A 25,386-nucleotide genomic window follows, 5' to 3' on the forward strand; every position below is an offset into this window, starting at 1 on the left:
TACAGAGATCTACTATAATACAGAGATCTACTATAATACAGACACAGAGCTCTACTATAATACAGACAGAGCTCTACTATAATACAGACACAGAGATCTACTATAATACAGACACGGAGATCTACTATAATACAGACACAGAGATCTACTATAATACAGAGATCTACTATAATACAGAGATCTACTATAATACAGAGATCTACTATAATACAGACACAGAGCTCTACTATAATACAGAGCACAGAGATCTACTATAATACAGACACAGAGATCTACTATAATACAGACACAGAGATCTACTATAATACAGACACAGAATCACTATAATACAGAGATCTACTATAACACAGACACAGAGATCTACTATAATACAGACAGAGTCTACTATAAATGACACAGAGATCTACTATAATACAGACACAGAGATCTACTATAACACAGACACAGAGATCTACTATAATACAGACACAGAGATCTACTATAATACAGACACGGAGCTCTACTATAATACAGACACAGAGATCTACTATAATACAGACAGAGTCTACTATAATACAGACACAGAGATCTACTATAATACAGACACAGAGCTCTACTATAATACAGACACAGAGCTCTACTATAATACAGACACAGAGCTCTACTATAATACAGACACAGAGATCTCCTATAATACAGACACGAGCTCTACTATAATACAGACACAGAGATCTACTATAATACAGACACAGAGATCTACTATAATACAGAGATCTACTATAATACAGACACAGAGATCTACTATAATACAGACACAGAGATCTACTATAATACAGACACAGAGATCTACTATAATACAGACACAGAGCTCTACTATAATACAGACACAGAGATCTACTATAATACAGACACAGAGATCTACTATAATACAGACACAGAGATCTACTATAATACAGAGATCTACTATAATACAGACACAGAGCTCTACTATAATACAGACACAGAGATCTACTATAATACAGACACAGAGATCTACTATAATACAGACACAGAGATCTACTATAATACAGAGATCTACTATAATACAGAGATCTACTATAATACAGACACAGAGATCTACTATAATACAGACACAGAGATCTACTATAATACAGACACAGAGATCTACTATAATACAGACACAGAGATCTACTATAATACAGAGATCTACTATAATACAGACACAGAGCTCTACTATAATACAGACACAGAGATCTACTATAATACAGAGATCTACTATAATACAGACACAGAGATCTACTATAATACAGAGATCTACTATAATACAGACACAGAGATCTACTATAATACAGACACAGAGATCTACTATAATACAGACACAGAGATCTACTATAATACAGACACAGAGATCTACTATAATACAGACACAGAGATCTACTATAATACAGACACAGAGATCTACTATAATACAGACACAGAGATCTACTATAATACAGAGATCTACTATAATACAGAGATCTACTATAATACAGAGATCTACTATAATACAGACACAGAGCTCTACTATAATACAGACACAGAGCTCTACTATAATACAGACACAGAGATCTACTATAATACAGACACAGAGATCTACTATAATACAGACACAGAGATCTACTATAATACAGACACAGAGATCTACTATAATACAGAGATCTACTATAATACAGAGATCTACTATAATACAGAGATCTACTATAATACAGACACAGAGATCTACTATAATACAGACACAGAGATCTACTATAATACAGACACAGAGATCTACTATAATACAGACACAGAGATCTACTATAATACAGACACAGAGATCTACTATAATACAGAGATCTACTATAATACAGACACAGAGCTCTACTATAATACAGACACAGAGATCTACTATAATACAGAGATCTACTATAATACAGAGATCTACTATAATACAGAGATCTACTATAATACAGACACAGAGATCTACTATAATACAGACACAGAGATCTACTATAATACAGACACAGAGATCTACTATAATACAGACACAGAGATCTACTATAATACAGACACAGAGATCTACTATAATACAGACACAGAGATCTACTATAATACAGAGATCTACTATAATACAGAGATCTACTATAATACAGACACAGAGCTCTACTATAATACAGACACAGAGCTCTACTATAATACAGACACAGAGATCTACTATAATACAGACACAGAGATCTACTATAATACAGACACAGAGATCTACTATAATACAGACACAGAGATCTACTATAATACAGAGATCTACTATAATACAGAGATCTACTATAATACAGAGATCTACTATAATACAGACACAGAGATCTACTATAATACAGACACAGAGATCTACTATAATACAGACACAGAGATCTACTATAATACAGACAGAGCTCTACTATAATACAGACACAGAGATCTACTATAATACAGAGATCTACTATAATACAGACACAGAGATCTACTATAATACAGAGATCTACTATAATACAGACACAGAGCTCTACTATAATACAGACACAGAGCTCTACTATAATACAGACACAGAGATCTCCTATAATACAGAGATCTACTATAATACAGACACAGAGATCTACTATAATACAGACACAGAGCTCTACTATAATACAGAGCTCTACTATAATACAGACACAGAGATCTACTATAATACAGAGATCTACTATAATACAGAGATCTACTATAATACAGAGATCTACTATAATACAGACACAGAGATCTACTATAATACAGACACAGAGATCTACTATAATACAGACACAGAGATCTACTATAATACAGACACAGAGATCTACTATAATACAGACACAGAGATCTACTATAATACAGACACAGAGATCTACTATAATACAGACACAGAGATCTACTATAATACAGACACAGAGATCTACTATAATACAGAGATCTACTATAATACAGACACAGAGATCTACTATAATACAGACACAGAGCTCTACTATAATACAGAGCTCTACTATAATACAGACACAGAGATCTACTATAATACAGAGATCTACTATAATACAGACACAGAGATCTACTATAATACAGACACAGAGATCTACTATAATACAGACACAGAGATCTACTATAATACAGAGATCTACTATAATACAGAGATCTACTATAATACAGACACAGAGATCTACTATAATACAGAGATCTACTATAATACAGACACAGAGCTCTACTATAATACAGACACAGAGCTCTACTATAATACAGACACAGAGATCTACTATAATACAGACACAGAGATCCTACTATAATACAGACACAGATCTACTATAATACAGACACAGAGATCTACTATAATACAGATCTACTATAATACAGAGATCTCCTATAATACAGAGATCTACTATAATACAGACACAGAGCTCTACTATATAATACAGAGCTCTACTATAATACAGAGATCTACTATAATACAGAGCTCTACTATAATACAGACACAGAGATCTACTATAATACAGAGATCTACTATAATACAGAGATCTACTATAATACAAAGATCTACTATAATACAAAGATCTACTATAATACAGACACAGAGATCTACTATAATACAGACACAGAGATCTACTATAATACAGAGATCTACTATAATACAGACACAGAGCTCTACTATAATACAGACACAGAGATCTACTATAATACAGACACAGAGATCTACTATAATAATCTACAGATCTACTATAATACAGACACAGAGCTCTACTATAATGCACAGACAGAGATCTCCTATAATACAGAGATCTACTATAATACAGAGATCTACTATAATACAGACACAGATATCTACTATAACACAGACACTATAATATCTACTATAATAATCTACAGAGATCTACTATAATACAGACACAGAGATCTACTATAATACAGACACAGAGATCTACTATAATACAGACACAGAGATCTACTATAATACAGACACAGATATCTATAATACAGACACAGAGATCTACTATATAATACAGACACAGAGATCTACTATAATACAGACACAGAGATCTAAATACAGACACAGAGATCTACTATAATACAGAGATCTACTATAATACAGATCTACACAGAGATCTACTATAATACAGACACAGAGATCTACTATAATACAGACACAGAGATCTACTATAATACAGACACAGAGATCTACTATAATACAGACACAGAGATCTACTATAATACAGAGATCTACTATAATACAGACACAGAGATCTACTATAATACAGACACAGAGCTCTACTATAATACAGACACAGAGATCTACTATAATACAGAGATCTACTATAATACAGAGATCTACTATAATACAGAGATCTACTATAATACAGACACAGAGATCTACTATAATACAGAGATCTACTATAATACAGAGATCTACTATAATACAGACACAGAGCTCTACTATAATACAGACACAGAGATCTACTATAATACAGACACAGAGATCTACTATAATAAGACAGAGATCTATATAATACAGACACAGAGATCTACTATAATACAGAGATCTACTATAATACAGAGATCTACTATAATACAGACACAGAGCTCTACTATAATACAGACACAGAGCTCTACTATAATACAGACACAGAGATCTACTATAATACAGACATAGAGCTCTACTATAATACAGACACAGAGATCTACTATAATACAGACACAGAGATCTACTATAATACAGAGATCTACTATAATACAGAGATCTACTATAATACAGAGATCTACTATAATACAGACACAGAGATCTACTATAATACAGACACAGAGATCTACTATAATACAGACACAGAGATCTACTATAATACAGACACATAGATCTACTATAATACAGAGATCTACTATAATACAGACACAGAGATCTACTATAATACAGAGATCTACTATAATACAGAGATCTACTATAATACAGACACAGAGATCTCTACTATAATACAGACACAGATCTACTATAATACAGACACAGAGATCTACTATAATACAGACACATAGATCTACTATAATACAGAGATCTACTATAATACAGACACAGAGCTCTACTATAATACAGACACAGAGCTCTACTATAATACAGACACAGAGCTCTACTATAATACAGAGCTCTACTATAATACAGACACAGAGATCTCCTATAATACAGAGATCTACTATAATACAGACACAGAGATCTACTATAATACAGACACAGAGCTCTACTATAATACAGAGCTCTACTACATACAGGTTACAGAGATCTACTATAATACAGAGATCTACTATAATACAGAGATCTACTATAATACAGACACAGAGATCTACTATAATACAGACACAGAGATCTACTATAATACAGACACAGAGATCTACTATAATACAGACACAGAGATCTACTATAATACAGACACAGATATCTACTATAATACAGAGATCTACTATAATACAGACACAGAGATCTACTATAATACAGAGATCTACTATAATACAGACACAGAGCTCTACTATAATACAGACACAGAGATCTACTATAATACAGACACAGAGCTCTACTATAATACAGAGATCTACTATAATACAGACTCAGAGATCTACTATAATACAGACACAGAGATCTACTATAATACAGACACAGAGATCTACTATAATACAGACACAGAGATCTACTATAATACAGACACAGAGATCTACTATAATACAGAGATCTACTATAATACAGACACAGAGATCTACTATAATACAGACACAGAGATCTACTATAATACAGACACAGAGATCTACTATAATACAGACACAGATATCTACTATAATACAGACACAGAGATCTACTATAATACAGAGACCTACTATAATACAGACACAGAGATCTACTATAATACAGACACAGAGATTACTATAATACAGAGATCTACTATAATACAGAGATCTACTATAATACAGACACAGAGCTCTACTATAATACAGACACAGAGCTCTACTATAATACAGACACAGAGATCTCCTATAATACAGATATCTACTATAATACAGACACAGAGATCTACTATAATACAGACACAGAGCTCTACTATAATACAGAGCTCTACTATAATACAGACACAGAGATCTCCTATAATACAGAGATCTACTATAATACAGACACAGAGATCTACTATAATACAGACACAGAGATCTACTATAATACAGAGATCTACTATAATACAGACACAGAGCTCTACTATAATACAGACACAGAGCTCTACTATAATACAGACACAGAGATCTCCTATAATACAGAGATCTACTATAATACAGACACAGAGATCTACTATAATACAGACACAGAGCTCTACTATAATACAGAGCTCTACTATAATACAGACACAGAGATCTCCTATAATACAGAGATCTACTATAATACAGACACAGAGATCTACTATAATACAGACACAGAGCTCTACTATAATACAGAGCTCTACTATAATACAGACACAGAGATCTACTATAATACAGAGATCTACTATAATACAGAGATCTACTATAATACAGACACAGAGATCTACTATAATACAGACACAGAGATCTACTATAATACAGACACAGAGATCTACTATAATACAGACACAGAGATCTACTATAATACAGACACAGAGATCTACTATAATACAGACACAGAGATCTACTATAATACAGACACAGAGATCTACTATAATACAGAGATCTACTATAATACAGAGATCTACTATAATACAGATACAGAGATCTACTATAATACAGAGATCTACTATAATACAGACACAGAGATCTACTATAATACAGAGATCTACTATAATACAGACACAGAGATCTACTATAACACAGATCCTGTACTGTAGAGACACAACATGACTGACAGGTATGGGCTCTGACCGGTATGGGCTCTGACAGGTATGGGCTCTGACAGGTATGGGCTCTGACAGGTATGACAGGTATGGGCTCTGACAGGTATGGGCTCTGACAGGTATGGGCTCTGACAGGTATGACAGGTATGGGCTCTGACAGGTATGACAGGTATGGGCTCTGACAGGTATGGGCTCTGACAGGTATGGGCTCTGACAGGTATGACAGGTATGGGCTCTGACAGGTATGGGCTCTGACAGGTATGGGCTCTGACCGGTATGGGCTCTGACAGGTGTTACAGGTTAAACTGAGCCAACCTGTACGCCGTTGTTCGTACTCTCACCTTCCTGTGTTCCACCACCAGGTACCTCAGCTCCAGTTCCAACTGGTTGGAGGCAGCGCTGGGCTCCAGGGAGGGGCCACAGAGAGGAGGTAGAGGGGGCAGAGAGGTGGTGCTGCCCGGGGAGCACACTGAGCCACAGCCTCCTCACTCATAGCCTTCCACCGGACTGGTTGTGAAGTCGAACGAGCAGAGTTCCACGGCGTCCGACGGCTGGCAGTTGGCCAGGAAGGACCTGTGGTTGAACACACAGCCGATGGTCCTGTAGGGATAGGAGGGGCGGGGCTGGGGGGCCAGGGGAGGGGCGTCTGGGTCAATGGCCTGGTGGAGGTACCTGGAAACAAAAAATGATTGAATAGGTAGAAATATATTGTGTAGAACAGACATGCTACTGACGTACAGAATAGAGATCATCGCAGCTCTATTCATAACCATGCTGCACCCTGGTGAAGGGGACTAAACCTATCAGAACCTCCGCCAGAGAGACAAGAGGACTTCATTGTTGCAGGTGTTGTTGAGCCCAGTTCACATTTAAAACACCTCCGATGTAGTTTTATGCAGTTGAAGAAGACAGTTAGTTTGATCTGAAACAGTGTGGTTTCGGGAACATCTCACGTTGGCTAGCTGGAGTTTCCAAAATTCAAACAATGTCAAATCTTAGCGGAAAACTTGCGACTCGCTTTAGCGAGAACAGTGCGCTGACTTTCTGTGTTTAGCCAAGCAGATAGCTAGTTAGCCAAGCAGATAGCTAGCTGTTTTGCTGCAGTAATAGCTAGCTATTTTGCTGCAGTAATTAGCTAGCCTAGCTTGTTGATATTTCTCTGACGAGTCGCAAAGTGTGTAACTTTTCTGGTGAATGTATTTCATGAAACTTGTTTGCTACAACACCTAGCTGCTACAACACCTAGCGGCTACAACACCTAGCGGCTACAACACCTAGCGGCTACAACACCTAGCGGCTACAACACCTAGCGGCTGCAACACCTAGCGGCTACAACACCTAGCGGCTGCAACACCTAGCGGCTACAACACCTAGCTGCTACAACACCTAGCGGCTGCAACACCTAGCGGCTACAACACCTAGCGGCTACAACACCTAGCGGCTACAACACCTAGCGGCTACAACACCTAGCGGCTGCAACACCTAGCGGCTACAACACCTAGCGGCTACAACACCTAGCGGCTACAACACCTAGCGGCTACAACACCTAGCGGCTGCAACACCTAGCTGCTACAACACCTAGCTGATACAACACCTTGTTGCCTTGCTGCTACAATACCTAGCTGCTACAACACCTTGTTGCCTTGCTGCTACAACATCTTACTGCTACAACACCTAGCTGCTACAGCACCTAGCTGCTACAACACCTAGCTGCTGCAACACCTAGCGGCTGCAACACCTAGCGGCTACAACACCTAGCGGCTACAACACCTAGCGGCTACAACACCTAGCGGCTACAACACCTAGCGGCTGCAACACCTAGCTGATACAACACCTTGTTGCCTTGCTGCTACAATACCTAGCTGCTACAACACCTTGTTGCCTTGCTGCTACAACATCTTACTGCTACAACACCTAGCTGCTACAGCACCTAGCTGCTACAACACCTAGCTGCTGCAACACCTAGCGGCTGCAACACCTAGCGGCTACAACACCTAGCGGCTACAACACCTAGCGGCTACAACACCTAGCGGCTGCAACACCAAATGACTACAACACCTGGCTGCTACACACCTAGCGGCTGCAACACCCATGGCTACAACACCTGGCTGCAACACCTAGCGGCTACAACACCTGGCTGCTACAACACCTAGCGGCTGCAACACCTAGCGGCTAGAACACCTAGCGGCTGCAACACCTAGCGGCAAACACCTAGCGGCTACAACACCTAGCTGCTTTACAACACCAGGCACAACACAGCACTAGCGGCTGCAACATCTAGCGGCTGCAACCTGGCGGCTGCAACACCTAGCGGCACAACACCTAAGGCACTAAACACCTAGCGGCTACAACACCTAGCTGCTACAACACCTGAGCTACAACACCACGGCTACAACACCTAGCGGCTACAACACCTAGCTGCTACAACACCTAGCGCTACAACACCTAAGGCTACAACACCTAGCGCGGCTACAACACCTAGCTGCTACAACACCTAGCTACAACACCTTTCATGGCTACAACACCCCTGGCAGGCTACAACACCTAGCGGCTGCAACACCTAGCGGCTACAAAACCTAGCGGCTACAACACCTAGCGGCTGCAACACCTAGCGGCTACAACACCTAGCGGCTACAACACCTAGCGGCTACAACACCTAGCGGCTACAACACCTAACAACACCTAGCGGCTACAACACCTAGCGGCTACAACACCTAGCGGCTACAACACCTTGTTGCCTTGCTGCTACAATACCTAGCTGCTACAACACCTTGTTGCCTTGCTGCTACAACATCTTACTGCTACAACACCTAGCTGCTACAGCACCTAGCTGCTACAACACCTAGCTGCTGCAACACCTAGCTGCTGCAACACCTAGCTGCTACAACACCTAGCTGCTACAACACCTAGCTGCTAAAACACCTAGCTGCTAAAACACCTAGCGGCTACAACACCTAGCTGCTACAACACCTAGCTGCTACAACACCTAGCAGCTACAACACCTTGTTGCCTTGCTGCTACAACATCTTACTGCTACAACACCTAGCTGCTACAACATCTAGCTGCTACAACACCTAGCTGCTACAACACCTAGCGGCTACAACACCTAGCTGCTACAACATCTTACTGCTACAACATCTTACTGCTACAACATCTTACTGCTACAACACCTAGCTGCTGCAACACCTAGCTGCTACAACACCGACCTGCTACAACACCTAGCTGCTACAACACCGACCTGCTACAACACCTAGCTGCTACAACACCTAGCTGCTGCAACACCTTGTTGCCTTGCTGCTACAACATCTTACTGCTACAACACCTTGTTGCCTTGCTGCTACAACATCTTACTGCTACAACATCTAGCTGCTGCAACACCTTGTTGCCTTGCTGCTACAACATCTTACTGCTACAACACCTAGCTGCTACAACACCTAGCTACTACAACACCTAGCTGCTACAACACCTAGCTGCTAAAACACCTAGCGGCTGCAACACCTAGCGGCTGCAACACCTAGCGGCTGCAACACCTAGCGGCTACAACACCTAGCGGCTACAACACCTAGCTGCTACAACACCTAGCAGCTACAACACCTTGTTGCCTTGCTTGCTACAACATCTTACTGCTACAACACCTAGCTGCTACAACATCTAGCTGCTACAACACCTAGCTGCTACAACACCTAGCGGCTACAACACCTAGCTGCTACAACATCTTACTGCTACAACATCTTACTGCTACAACACCTAGCTGCTGCAACACCTAGCTGCTACAACACCGAGCTGCTACAACACCTAGCTGCTACAACACCTAGCTGCTGCAACACCTTGTTGCCTTGCTGCTACAACATCTTACTGCTACAACACCTTGTTGCCTTGCTGCTACAACATCTTACTGCTACAACACCTAGCTGCTGCAACACCTTGTTGCCTTGCTGCTACAACATCTTACTGCTACAACACCTAGCTGCTACAACACCTAGCTGCTACAACACCTAGCGGCTACAACACCTTGCTACAACAAGTGGCAACTTTGTTTCAAAGAAATCATGTCATTGTAAAGAGGCAGCATTACCATGGAAACGGTCTGAACTGTTCAACTGACCATCGAGGTCAGCCTGCAGGCGCCCGGCCCGCCACATGGAGTCGCTAGAGTGCGATGAGCCAATTGTGCACCGTTTTATGGGACTCCCGGTCAAGGCCGGTTGTGACACAGCCTGTGACCAAACCCGGCTCTGTAGTGACGCCTCAAGTACTGCGATACAGTGCCTCAGACCGCTGGCCACTCGGGACCACCCTGGGCTGGTCTTTTTTTAAATCTGAGCGCCACGTCTTCAGGTCAGCTACAACATGGTGAAACAGTCTGGTTGTGTCTCGTCTTCAGGTCAGCTACAACATGGTGAAACAGTCTGGTTGTGTCTCGTCTTCAGGTCAGCTACAACATGGTGAAACAGTCTGGTTGTGTCTTGTCTCAGGTCAGCTACAACATGGTGAAACAGTCTGGTTGTGTCTCGTCTTCAGGTCAGCTACAACATGGTGAAACAGTCTGGTTGTGTCTCGTCTCAGGTCAGCTACAACATGGTGAAACAGTCTGGTTGTGTCTCGTCTTCAGGTCAGCTACAACATGGTGAAACAGTCTGGTTGTATCTCGTCTCAGGTCAGCTACAACATGGTGAAACAGTCTGGTTGTGTCTCGTTTCAGGTCAGCTACAACATGGTGAAACAGTCTGGTTGTGTCTCGTCTCAGGTCAGCTACAACATGGTGAAACAGTCTGGTCTCGTCTCAGGTCAGCTACAACATGGTGAAACAGTCTGGTTGTGTCTCGTCTCAGGTCAGCTACAACATGGTGAAACAGTCTGGTTGTGTCTCGTCTCAGGTCAGCTACAACATGGTGAAACAGTCTGGTTGTGTCCCGTCTCAGGTCAGCTACAACATGGTGAAACAGTCTGGTTGTGTCTCGTCTCAGGTCAGCTACAACATGGTGAAACAGTCTGGTTGTGTCTCGTCTTCAGGTCAGCTACAACATGGTGAAACAGTCTGGTTGTGTCTCGTCTTCAGGTCAGCTACAACATGGTGAAACAGTCTGGTCGTGTCTCGTCTCAGGTCAGCTACAACATGGTGAAACAGTCTGGTTGTGTCTCGTCTCAGGTCAGCTACAACATGGTGAAACAGTCTGGTTGTGTCTCGTCTCAGGTCAGCTACAACATGGTGAAACAGTCTGGTCGTGTCTCGTCTTCAGGTCAGCTACAACATGGTGAAACAGTCTGGTTGTGTCTCGTCTCAGGTCAGCTACAACATGGTGAAACAGTCTGGTCGTGTCTCGTCTCAGGTCAGCTACAACATGGTGAAACAGTCTGGTTGTGTCTCGTCTCAGGTCAGCTACAACATGGTGAAACAGTCTGGTTGTGTCTCAGGTCAGCTACAACATGGTGAAACAGTCTGGTTGTGTCTCGTCTCAGGTCAGCTACAACATGGTGAAACAGTCTGGTTGTGTCTCGTCTCAGGTGGGGCCGTTGTATCTGAACCGGGCTTCAGTCTCAGGTGGGGCCGTTGTATCTGAACCGGGCTTCAGTCTCAGGTGGGGCCGTTGTATCTGAACCGGGCTTCAGTCTCAGGTGGGGCCGTTGTATCTGAACCGGGCTTCAGTCTCAGGTGGGGCCGTTGTATCTGAACCGGGCTTCAGTCTCAGGTGGGGCCGTTGTATCTGAACCGGGCTTCAGTCTCAGGTGGGGCCGTTGTATCTGAACCGGGCTTCAGTCTCACCTGTGTGCGGTCAGGCTCTCCCAGAAGGTGATGGTGCTGTCAGTGCCCCTGGTCATCACCCAGGTGTGTGCCAGGCTCTTGGGCAGATGCCAACACACGTAGGCATCCAGGCCGAACCCCAGCAGCAGACTGCACAGCAGGGTGGCATGGTCCTCACAGTCGCGCCCTGGAAACGCACAACCAATCAGATCAGAGAGATGTCTGGTCTCTGGAAACACCAAAAACATCATGTCTCAGTCTGGTCTCAGTTCCTAACTCTAACCCACAGGGCTGGTCATCATGTCTCAGTTCCTAACTCTAACCCATAGGGCTGGTCATTATGTCTCAGTTCCTAACTCTAACCCACAGGGCTGGTCATCATGTCTCAGTTCCTAACTCTAACCCACAGGGCTGGTCATCATGTCTCAGTTCCTAACTCTAACCCACAGGGCTGGTCATCATGTCTCAGTTCCTAACTCTAACCCACAGGGCTGGTCATCATGTCTCAGTTCCTAACTCTAACCCACAGGGCTGGTCATCATGTCTCAGTTCTAACTCTAACCCACAGGGCTGGTCATCATGTCTCAGTTCCTAACTCTAACCCACAGGGCTGGTCATCATGTCTCAGTTCCTAACTCTAACCCACAGGCTGGTCATCATGTCTCAGTTCCTAACTCTAACCCACAGGGCTGGTCATCATGTCTCAGTTCCTAACTCTAACCCACAGGGCTGGTCATCATGTCTCAGTTCCTAACTCTAACCCACAGGGCTGGTCATCATGTCTCAGTTCCAACTCTAACCCACAGGGCTGGTCATCATGTCTCAGTTCCTAACTCTAACCCACAGGGCTGGTCATCATGTCTGAGTTCTAACTCTAACCCACAGGGCTGGTCATCATGTCTCAGTTCCTAACTCTCCAGTTCCTAACTCTAACCCACAGGGCTGGTCATCATGTCTCAGTTCCTAACTCTAACCCACAGGGCTGGTCATCATGTCTCAGTTCCTAACTCTAACCCACAGGGCTGGTCATCATGTCTCAGTTCCTAACTCTAACCCACAGGGCTGGTCATCATGTCTCAGTTCCTAACTCTAACCCACAGGGCTGGTCATCATGTCTCAGTTCCTAACTCTAACCCACAGGGCTGGTCATCATGTCTCAGTTCCTAACTCTAACCCACAGGGCTGGTCATCATGTCTCAGTTCCTAACTCTAACCCACAGGGCTGGTCATCATGTCTCAGTTCCTAACTCTAACCAACAGGGCTGGTCATCATGTGTCAGTTCCTAACTCTAACCCACAGGGCTGGTCATCATGTCTCAGTTCCTAACTCTAACCCACAGGGCTGGTCATCATGTCTGAGTTCCTAACTCTAACCCACAGGGCTGGTCATCATGTCTCAGTTCCTAACTCTAACCCACAGGGCTGGTCATCATGTCTCAGTTCCTAACTCTAACCAACAGGGCTGGTCATCATGTCTCAGTTCCTAACTCTAACCCACAGGGCTGGTCATCATGTCTCAGTTCCTAACTCTAACCCACAGGGCTGGTCATCATGTCTCAGTTCCTAACTCTAACCTACAGGGCTGGTCATCATGTCTCAGTTCCTAACTCTAACCCACAGGGCTGGTCATCATGTCTCAGTTCCTAACTCTAACCCACAGGGCTGGTCATCATGTCTCAGTTCCTAACTCTAACCCACAGGGCTGGTCATCATGTCTCAGTTCCTAACTCTAACCCACAGGGCTGGTCATCATGTCTCAGTTCCTAACTCTAGCCCACAGGGCTGGTCATCATGTCTCAGTTCCTAACTCTAACCCACAGGGCTGGTCATCATGTCTCAGTTCCTAACTCTAGCCCACAGGGCTGGTCATCATGTCTCAGTTCCTAACTCTAACCCACAGGGCTGGTCATCATGTCTCACAGGATAGAGGAGGAGAGGGGAGGAGGGGAGAGGAAAGAGGAGGAGGAGAGGGGAGAGGAGAGAAGAGAGGAGATAGAAGAGGAGAGGGGAGAGGATAGAAGAGGAGAGGAGATAGAAGAGGAGAGGGGAGGGGAGGAGAGGATAGAAGAGGAGAGGAGAGGAGATAGAAGAGGATAGAAGAGGAGAGGGGAGGGGAGGAGAGGATAGAAGAGGAGAGGCATTTATTCATTCTGCTGCACTGCGGAAATCCCAGAACCGTCCATCAGGATATAAATAAATCTTCTCATAACAGGCCGTTTAACCGTTTCAGAAATTAATTATTTTACAATTCCACCACTGAGGATTAGAACACAGAGAGATGAGTTCAGAGGTTAAAGACGTCATAGCATTACAGCTGTCTAAATGCTTACGGCTGTGTGTGTGTGGTTCAGAACAGAGCCGGTCCTCACCTTGTTTCTACAGAGGAAGGCGAGAAGGGAGCACCACTGCTCCTGTTTGCCGCCTCCTCCTCCCCCCACCACGGGGGCTTTCTCCAGGCCCAGCAGGCTAACGAAGCGGGCCGCCTGACGGGGACTCTCCAGGAGACGGCCAGCACGCAGGACACGCACGTAGGAACACACCGGCCTGTTGACGCCGTTCTCATCCTGCAAGCAACACAGCAAAGTTCAAATACGGCACGGCTAACACCTAGCACGGCTAACACCTAGCACGGCTAACACCCAGCACGGCTAACACCCAGCACGGCTACCACCCAGCACGGCTAACACCCAGCACGGCTAACACCCAGCACGGCTAACACCCAGTACGGCAAACACCCAGCACGGCTAACACCCAGCACGGCTAACACCCAGTACGGCTACCACCCAGCACGGCTAACACCCAGTACGGCTAACACCCAGCACGGCTAACACCCAGCACGGCTACCACCCAGCACGGCTAACACCCAGCACGGCACGGCTACCACCCAGCACGGCTAACACCCAGCACGGCTAACACACAGCACGGCACGGCTAACACCCAGCACGGCTACCACCCAGCATGGCTAACACCCAGCACGGCTACCACCCAGCACGGCTAACACCCAGCACGGCTAACACCCAGCACGGCTACCACCCAGCACGGCATGGCTAACACCCAGCACGGCTACCACCCAGCACGGCTACCACCCAGCACGGCTAACACCCAGCACATTAACACCCAGCACGGCTAACACCCGCACGCATGGCTAACACCCTGCACGGCACGGCTAACACCCAGCACGGCTAACACCCAGCACGGCTACCACCCAGCACGGCTAACACCCAGCACGGCTACCACCCAGCACGGCTACCACCCAGCACGGCTAACACCCAGCACGGCTACCACCCAGCACGGCTAACACCCAGCACGGCTAACACCCAGCACGGCTAACACCCTGCACGGCATGGCTAACACCCTGCACGGCACGGCTAACACCCAGCACGGCTAACACCCAGCACGGCTACCACCCAGCACGGCTAACACCCAGCACGGCTAACACCCGGCACGGCACGGCTAACACCCGGCACGGCTAACACCCGGCACGGCTAACACCCGGCACGGCTAACACCCAGCACGGCTAACACCCGGCACGGCTAACACCCAGCACGGCTAACACCCAGTACGGCTAACACCCAGCACGGCTAACACCCAGCACGGCTAACACCCAGCACGGATAACACCCAGCACGGCTAACACCCAGTACGGCTAACACCCAGCACGGCTAACACCCAATACGGCTAACACCCAGCACGGCTAACACCCAGCACGGCTAACACCCAGCACGGCTAACACCCAGCACAGATAACACCCGGCACAGCTAACGCACGGCACGGCTAACACCCAGCACGGCACGGCTAACACCCAGCACGGCACGGCTAACACCCAGCACGGCACGGCTAACACCCGGCACGACCCGGCACGGCTAACACCCGGCACGGCTAACACCCGGCACGGCTAACACCCGGCACGGCTAACACCCAGCACGGCTAACACCCTGCACGGCATGGCTAACACCCTGCACGGCTAACACCCAGCACGGCTAACACCCGGCACGGCTAACACCCGGCACGGCTAACACCCGGCACGGCTAACACCCGGCACGGCTAACACCCAGCACGGCTCAGCACGGCTAACACCCAGCACGGCTAACACCCAGCACGGCTAACACCCAGCACGGCTAACACCCAGCACGGCACGGCTAACACCCAGCACGGCTACCACCTGTGCACGGCTAACACCCAGCACACGCTACCACCCAGCACGACTAACACCTAGCACGGCTAACACCCAGCACGGCTAACACCCAGCACGGCTAACACCCAGCACGGCTAACACCCTGCACGGCATGGCTAACACCCTGCATGGCTAACACCCAGCACGGCTAACACCTAGCACGGCTAACACCCAGCACGGCTAACACCCAGCACGGCTAACACCCGGCACGGCTAACACCCAGCACGGCTCAGCACGGCTAACACCCAGCACGGCTAACACCCAGCACGGCTAACACCCAGCACGGCTAACACCCAGCACGGCTAACACCCTGCACGGCATGGCTAACACCCTGCATGGCTAACACCCAGCACGCTAACACCAGCAACATTAACCAGCACGCTAACACCGCACGCTAACACCCAGCACGGCTCAGCACGGCTAACACCCAGCACGGCTAACACCCAGCACGGCTAACACCCAGCACGGCACGGCTAACACCCAGCACGGCTACCACCTAGCACGGCTAACACCCAGCACGGCTACCACCCAGCACGGCTAACACCTAGCACGGCTAACACCCAGCACGGCTAACACCCAGCACGGCTAACACCCAGCACGGCTAACACCCTGCACGGCATGGCTAACACCCTGCATGGCTAACACCCAGCACGGCTAACACCTAGCACGGTTAACACCCAGCACGGCTAACACCAGCACGGCTAACACCCGCACGGCTAACACCCAGCACGGCTCAGCACGCTAACACCCAGCACGCTAACACCCAGCACGCTAACACCCAGCACGGCACGGCTAACACCCAGCACGGCTACCACCTAGCACGGCTAACACCCAGCACGGCTACCACCCAGCACGGCTAACACCCAGCACGGCTAACACCCAGCACGGCTAACACCCAGTACGGCTAACACCCAGCACGGTAACACCCAGCACGGCACACCAGCACGGATAACACCCAGCACGTCTAACACCCAGCACGGCTCAGCACGGCTAACACCCAGCACGGCTAACACCCAGTACGGCTAACACCCAGCACGGCTAACACCCAGCACGGCTAACACCCAGCACGGATAACACCAAGCACGTCTAACACCCAGCACGGCTCAGCACGGCTAACACCCAGCACGGCTAACACCCAGCACGGCTAACACCTAGCACGGCTAACACCCAGCACGGCACGGCTAACACCCAGCACGGCTAACACCCAGCACGGCACGGCTAACACCCAGCACGGCTAACACCTAGCACGGCTAACACCCAGCACGGCTAACACCCAGCACGGCTACCACCCAGCACGGCTAACACCCGGCACGGCTAACACCCAGCACGGCTCAGCACGGCTAACACCCAGCACGGCTAACACCCAGCACGGCTACCACCCAGCACGGCTAACACCCAGCACGGCTACCACCCAGCACGGCATGGCTAACACCCAGCACGGCTACCACCCAGCACGGCTACCACCCAGCACGGCTAACACCCTGCACGGCATGGCTAACACCCTGCACGGCACGGCTAACACCCAGCACGGCTAACACCCAGCACGGCTACCACCCAGCACGGCTAACACCCAGCACGGCTACCACCCAGCACGGCTAACACCTAGCACGGCTAACACCCAGCACGGCTAACACCCAGCACGGCTACCACCCAGCACGGCTAACACCCAGCACGGCTAACACCCAGCACGGCTAACACCCAGTACGGCAAACACCCAATACGGCTAACACCCAGCACGGCTAACACCCAGTACGGCTACCACCCAGCACGGCTAACACCCAGTACGGCTAACACCCAGCACGGCTAACACCCAGCACGGCTACCACCCAGCACGGCTACCACCCAGCACGGCTAACACCCAGCACGGCACGGCTACCACCCAGCACGGCTAACACCCAGCACGGCTAACACACAGCACGGCACGGCTAACACCCAGCACGGCTACCACCCAGCACGGCTAACACCCAGCACGGCTACCACCCAGCACGGCTAACACCCAGCACGGCTAACACCCAGCACGGCTACCACCCAGCACGGCATGGCTAACACCCAGCACGGCTACCACCCAGCACGGCTACCACCCAGCACGGCTAACACCCAGCACGGCTAACACCCAGCACGGCTAACACCCTGCACGGCATGGCTAACACCCTGCACGGCACGGCTAACACCCAGCACGGCTAACACCCAGCACGGCTACCACCCAGCACGGCTAACACCCAGCACGGCTACCACCCAGCACGGCTACCACCCAGCACGGCTAACACCCAGCACGGCTACCACCCAGCACGGCTAACACCCAGCACGGCTAACACCCAGCACGGCTAACACCCTGCACGGCATGGCTAACACCCTGCACGGCACGGCTAACACCCAGCACGGCTAACACCCAGCACGGCTACCACCCAGCACGGCAAACACCCGGCACGGCAAACACCCGGCACGGCTAACACCCGGCACGGCTAACACCCAGCACGGCTAACACCCAGCACGGCTAACACCCAGTACGGCTAACACCCAGCACGGCTAACACCCAGCACGGCTAACACCCAGCACGGATAACACCCAGCACGGCTAACACCCAGCACGGCTAACACCCAGTACGGCTAACACCCAGCACGGCTAACACCCAATACGGCTAACACCCAGCACGGCTAACACCCAGCACGGCTAACACCCAGCACGGCTAACACCCAGCACAGATAACACCCGGCACAGCTAACGCACGGCACGGCTAACACCCAGCACGGCACGGCTAACACCCAGCACGGCACGGCTAACACCCGGCACGGCTAACACCCGGCACGGCTAACACCCGGCACGGCTAACACCCAGCACGGCTAACACCCAGCACGGCTAACACCCAGCACGGCTAACACCCTGCACGGCATGGCTAACACCCTGCATGGCTAACACCCAGCACGGCTAACACCCAGCACGGCTAACACCCGGCACGGCTAACACCCGGCACGGCTAACACCCAGCACGGCTCAGCACGGCTAACACCCAGCACGGCTAACACCCAGCACGGCTAACACCCAGCACGGCTAACACCCAGCACGGCACGGCTAACACCCAGCACGGCTACCACCTAGCACGGCTAACACCCAGCACGGCTACCACCCAGCACGGCTAACACCTAGCACGGCTAACACCCAGCACGGCTAACACCCAGCACGGCTAACACCCAGCACGGCTAACACCCTGCACGGCATGGCTAACACCCTGCATGGCTAACACCCAGCACGGCTAACACCTAGCACGGCTAACACCCAGCACGGCTAACACCCAGCACGGCTCAGCACGGCTAACACCCAGCACGGCTAACACCCAGCACGGCTAACACCCAGCACGGCACGGCTAACACCCAGCACGGCTACCACCTAGCACGGCTAACACCCAGCACGGCTACCACCCAGCACGGCTAACACCTAGCACGGCTAACACCCAGCACGGCTAACACCCAGCACGGCTAACACCCAGCACGGCTAACACCCTGCACGGCATGGCTAACACCCTGCATGGCTAACACCCAGCACGGCTAACACCTAGCACGGCTAACACCCAGCACGGCTAACACCCAGCACGGCTAACACCCGGCACGGCTAACACCCGGCACGGCTCAGCACGGCTAACACCCAGCACGGCTAACACCCAGCACGGCACGGCTAACACCCAGCACGGCTACCACCTAGCACGGCTAACACCCAGCACGGCTACCACCCAGCACGGCTAACACCTAGCACGGCTAACACCCAGCACGGCTAACACCCAGTACGGCTAACACCCAGCACGGCTAACACCCAGTACGGCTAACACCCAGCACGGATAACACCCAGCACGTCTAACACCCAGCACGGCTCAGCACGGCTAACACCCAGCACGGCTAACACCCAGTACGGCTAACACCCAGCACGGCTAACACCCAGCACGGCTAACACCCAGCACGGATAACACCAAGCACGTCTAACACCCAGCACGGCTCAGCACGGCTAACACCCAGCACGGCTAACACCCAGCACGGCTAACACCTAGCACGGCTAACACCCAGCACGGCACGGCTAACACCCAGCACGGCTAACACCCAGCACGGCACGGCTAACACCCAGCACGGCTAACACCCAGTACGGCTAACACCCAGCACGGCTAACACCCAGTACGGCTAACACCCAGCACGGCTAACACCCAGCACGGATAACACCCAGCACGTCTAACACCCAGCACGGCTCAGCACGGCTAACACCCAGCACGGCTAACACCCAGCACGGCTAACACCTAGCACGGCTAACACCCAGCACGGCACGGCTAACACCCAGCACGGCTAACACCCAGCACGGCACGGCTAACACCCAGCACGGCTAACACCTAGCACGGCTAACACCCAGCACGGCTAACACCCAGCACGGCTAACACCCAGCACGGCTAACACCCAGCACGGCTAACACCTAGCACGGCTACCACACTGTCCGGTTGACACCCAGCACGGCTAACACCTAGCACGGCTAACACCCAGTCCGGTTGACACCATTCTCATCCTAAAAAAGACACACAACAATGTTTTTGAATATTATTAAACACTAACACATCAGTATTATATTAATACACAAGTATTAACAATGTGAGGACCTGAGCAAAGATCTTGACCAGTTTGGATTGGTTGGCCTGTCTGATCTCTAGAAACTCTCTCCACCACTGTTTGGCATAAACCAGAAACAGCCTCTCCTTCTCCGCCGTCTTCTGCCGCTCCAGGGACTGCTGCAGACAACAAACACCAGGAACAATCACTATCAACCCCTGCCTCTTAGGGAGGAGCCATATGTCTGCCTCTTAGGGAGGAGCCATATGTCTGCCTCTTAGGGACTGCTGCAGACAACAAACACCAGGAACAATCACTATCAACCCCTGCCTCTTAGGGAGGAGCCATATGTCTGCCTCTTAGGGAGGAACCATATGTCTGCCTCTTAGGGAGGAACCATATGTCTGCCTCTTAGGGAGGAACCATATGTCTGCCTCTTAGGGAGGAACCATATGTCTGCCTCTTAGGGAGGAGCCATATGTCTGCCTCTTAGGGACTGCTGCAGAAAACAAACACCAGGAACAATCACTATCAACCCCTGCCTCTTAGGGAGGAGCCATATGTCTGCCTCTTAGGGAGGAACCATATGTCTGCCTCTTAGGGAGGAACCATATGTCTGCCTCTTAGGGAGGAACCATATGTCTGCCTCTTAGGGAGGAGCAATATGTCTGCCTCTTAGGGAGGAGCCATATGTCTGCCTCTTAGGGAGGAGCCATATGTCTGCCTCTTAGGGAGGAGCCATATGTCTGCCTCTTAGGGAGGAGCCATATGTCTGCCTCTTAGGGAGGAGCCATATGTCTGCCTCTTAGGGAGGAGCCATATGTCTTCCTCTTAGGGAAGAGCCATATGTCTTCCTCTTAGGGAGGAGCCATATGTCTGCCTCTTAGGGAGGAGCCATATGTCTGCCTCTTAGGGAGGAACCATATGTCTGCCTCTTAGGGAGGAACCATATGTCTGCCTCTTAGGGACTGCTGTAGACAATAAACACCAGTAACAATCACTATCAACCCCTGCCTCTTAGGGAAGAGCCATATGTCTGCCTCTTAGGGACTGCTGCAGACAACAAACACCAGTAACAATCACTATCAACCCCTGCCTCTTAGGGAGAAGCCATATGTCTGCCTCTTAGGGAGGAGCCATATGTCTGCCTCTTAGGGAGGAGCCATATAAATGTCTGCCTCTTAGGGAGGAGCCATATGTCTGCCTCTTAGGGAGGAACCATATGTCTGCCTCTTAGGGAGGAACCATATGTCTGCCTCTTAGGGAGGAGCCATATGTCTGCCTCTTAGGGAGGAGCCATATGTCTGCCTCTTAGGGACTGCTGCAGACAATAAACACCAGTAACAATCACTATCAACCCCTGCCTCTTAGGGAGGAGCCATATGTCTGCCTCTTAGGGAGGAACCATATAAATGTCTGCCTCTTAGGGAGGAACCAAATAAATGTCTGCCTTTTAGGAAGGAACCATATAAATGTCTGCCTCTTAGGAAGGAACCATATAAATGTCTGCCTCAGGAAGGAACCATATGTCTGCCTCTTAGGAAGGAGCCATATGTCTGCCTCTTAGGAAGGAGTCATATGTCTGCCTCTTAGGGAGGAACCATATAAATGTCTGCCTCTTAGGAAGGAACCATATGTCTGCCTCTTAGGAAGGAACCATATGTCTGCCTCTTAGGAAGGAACCATATGTCTGCCTCTTAGGAAGGAACCATATGTCTGCCTCTTAGGAAGGAACCATATGTCTGCCTCTTAGGAAGGAACCATATAAATGTCTGCCTCTTAGGAAGGAACCATATAAATGTCTGCCTCTTAGGGAGGAACCATATAAATGTCTGCCTCTTAGGAATGAACAATATGTCTGCCTCTTAGGAAGGAACCATATAAATGTCTGCCTCTTAGGAATGAACAATATGTCTGCCTCTTAGGAAGGAACCATATGTCTGCCTCTTAGGGAGGAACCATATGTCTGCCTCTTAGGGAGGAACCATATGTCTGCCTCTTAGGGAGGAACCATATGTCTGCCTCTTAGGGAGGAACCATATGTCTGCCTCTTAGGGAGGAACCATATGTCTGCCTCTTAGGGAGGAACCATATGTCTGCCTCTTAGGGAGGAACCATATGTCTGCCTCTTAGGAGGAACCATATGTCTGCCTCTTAGGAGGAACCATATGTCTGCCTCTTAGGGAGGAACCATATGTCTGCCTCTTAGGGAGGAACCATATGTCTGCCTCTTAGGGAGGAACCATATGTCTGCCTCTTAGGGAGGAACCATATGTCTGCCTCTTAGGGAGGAACCATATGTCTGCCTCTTAGGGAGGAACCATATGTCTGCCTCTTAGGAAGGAACCATAGAAATGTCTGCCTCTTAGGAAGGAACCATATAAATGTCTGCCTCTTAGGGAGGAACCATATGTCTGCCTCTTAGGGAGGAGCCATATGTCTGCCTCTTAGGGAGGAGCCATATGTCTGCCTCTTAGGGAGGAACCATATAAATGTCTGCCTCTTAGGAAGGAACCATATGTCTGCCTCTTAGGAAGGAACAATATGTCTGCCTCTTAGGAAGGAACCATATGTCTGCCTCTTAGGGAGGAAGTGAATCATAGCGTGACAACATGACAGAGCAGAGCAGCATTACGACCTCTGACCTGTGTGGTGATGATGTCAGGTGACAGGATCTCTGATAGAGGAGGGTAAAGGTCAAGACTCATGTTGAGTACACCAGCCGTCACCTTACACTCACTACCTGTTAGGATACAGAGGAGATATACTGAACACATGTTAGGAAACAGAGGAGATATACTGAGGAGATATACTGAACACCTGTTAGGAAACAGAGTGGAGATATACTGAGGAGATATACTGAACACCTGTTAGGATACAGAGGAGATATACTGAGGAGATATACTGAACACCTGTTAGGAAACAGAGGAGATATACTGAACACCTGTTAGGAAACAGAGGAGATATACTGAACACCTGTTAGGAAACAGAGGAGATATACTGAACACCTGTTAGGAAACAGAGGAGATATACTGAACACCTGTTAGGAGACAGAGGAGATATACTGACACCTGTTAGGAGACAGAGGAGATATACTGAGGAGATATACTGAACACCTGTTAGGAAACAGAGGAGATATACTGAACACCTGTTAGGAAACAGAGGAGATATACTGAGGAGATATACTGAACACCTGTTAGGATACAGAGGAGATATACTGAACACCTGTTAGGATACAGAGGAGATATACTGAACACCTGTTAGGATACAGAGGAGATATACTGAACACCTGTTAGGATACAGAGGAGATATACTGAGGAGATATACTGAACACCTGTTAGGATACAGAGGAGATATACTGAACACCTGTTAGGATACAGAGGAGATATACTGAGGAGATATACTGAACACCTGTTAGGAAATAGAGGAGATATAATTAAATTAATACGTTAGGAAACAGAGTGAGATATACTGAGGAGATATACTGAACACCTGCAGGAAATATGAGATATACTGAGGAGATATAATGAACACCGTTAGGAGACAGAGGAGATATACTGAACAATCTGTTAGGATACAGAAGAGATAATTAAACACCTTGTTAGATACAGAGGAGATATAATTGGAACACCTGTTAGGATACAGAGGAGATATACTGAACACCTTGTTAGGAAACAGAGGAGATATAATTAACACCTGTTAGAACAGAGGAGATATACCAACACCTGTTAGGATACATCATATACTGAACAATCTGTTAGGAAACAGAGAGATATACTGAACACCTGTTAGAGACAGAGGAGATATAATTGAGAGATATACTAAACACTATGTTAGGATACAGAGGAGATATACTGAACAATCTAAGTTAGGAGACAGAGGAGATATACTGAGGAGATATACTAAATACCTCGTTAGGATACAGAAGAGAGATATACTGGAGGAGATATACTGAACACCTGTTAGGATACTGAGGAGATATACTGAACACCTGTTAGGAAACA

General features: G+C 48.1%; 1 pseudogene; it reads right to left on the bottom strand.

The window, feature by feature from the left end:
* Positions 1-7,183: 7,183 nt before the first annotated feature.
* Positions 7,184-24,149, bottom strand: LOC135571140 (centrosomal protein of 76 kDa-like; annotated as a pseudogene).
* Positions 24,150-25,386: the final 1,237 nt, after the last annotated feature.

The sequence above is a fragment of the Oncorhynchus nerka genome, unplaced genomic scaffold, assembly GCF_034236695.1.
Source record: "Oncorhynchus nerka isolate Pitt River unplaced genomic scaffold, Oner_Uvic_2.0 unplaced_scaffold_742, whole genome shotgun sequence".
Classification (NCBI taxonomy): Eukaryota; Metazoa; Chordata; class Actinopteri; order Salmoniformes; family Salmonidae; genus Oncorhynchus; species Oncorhynchus nerka.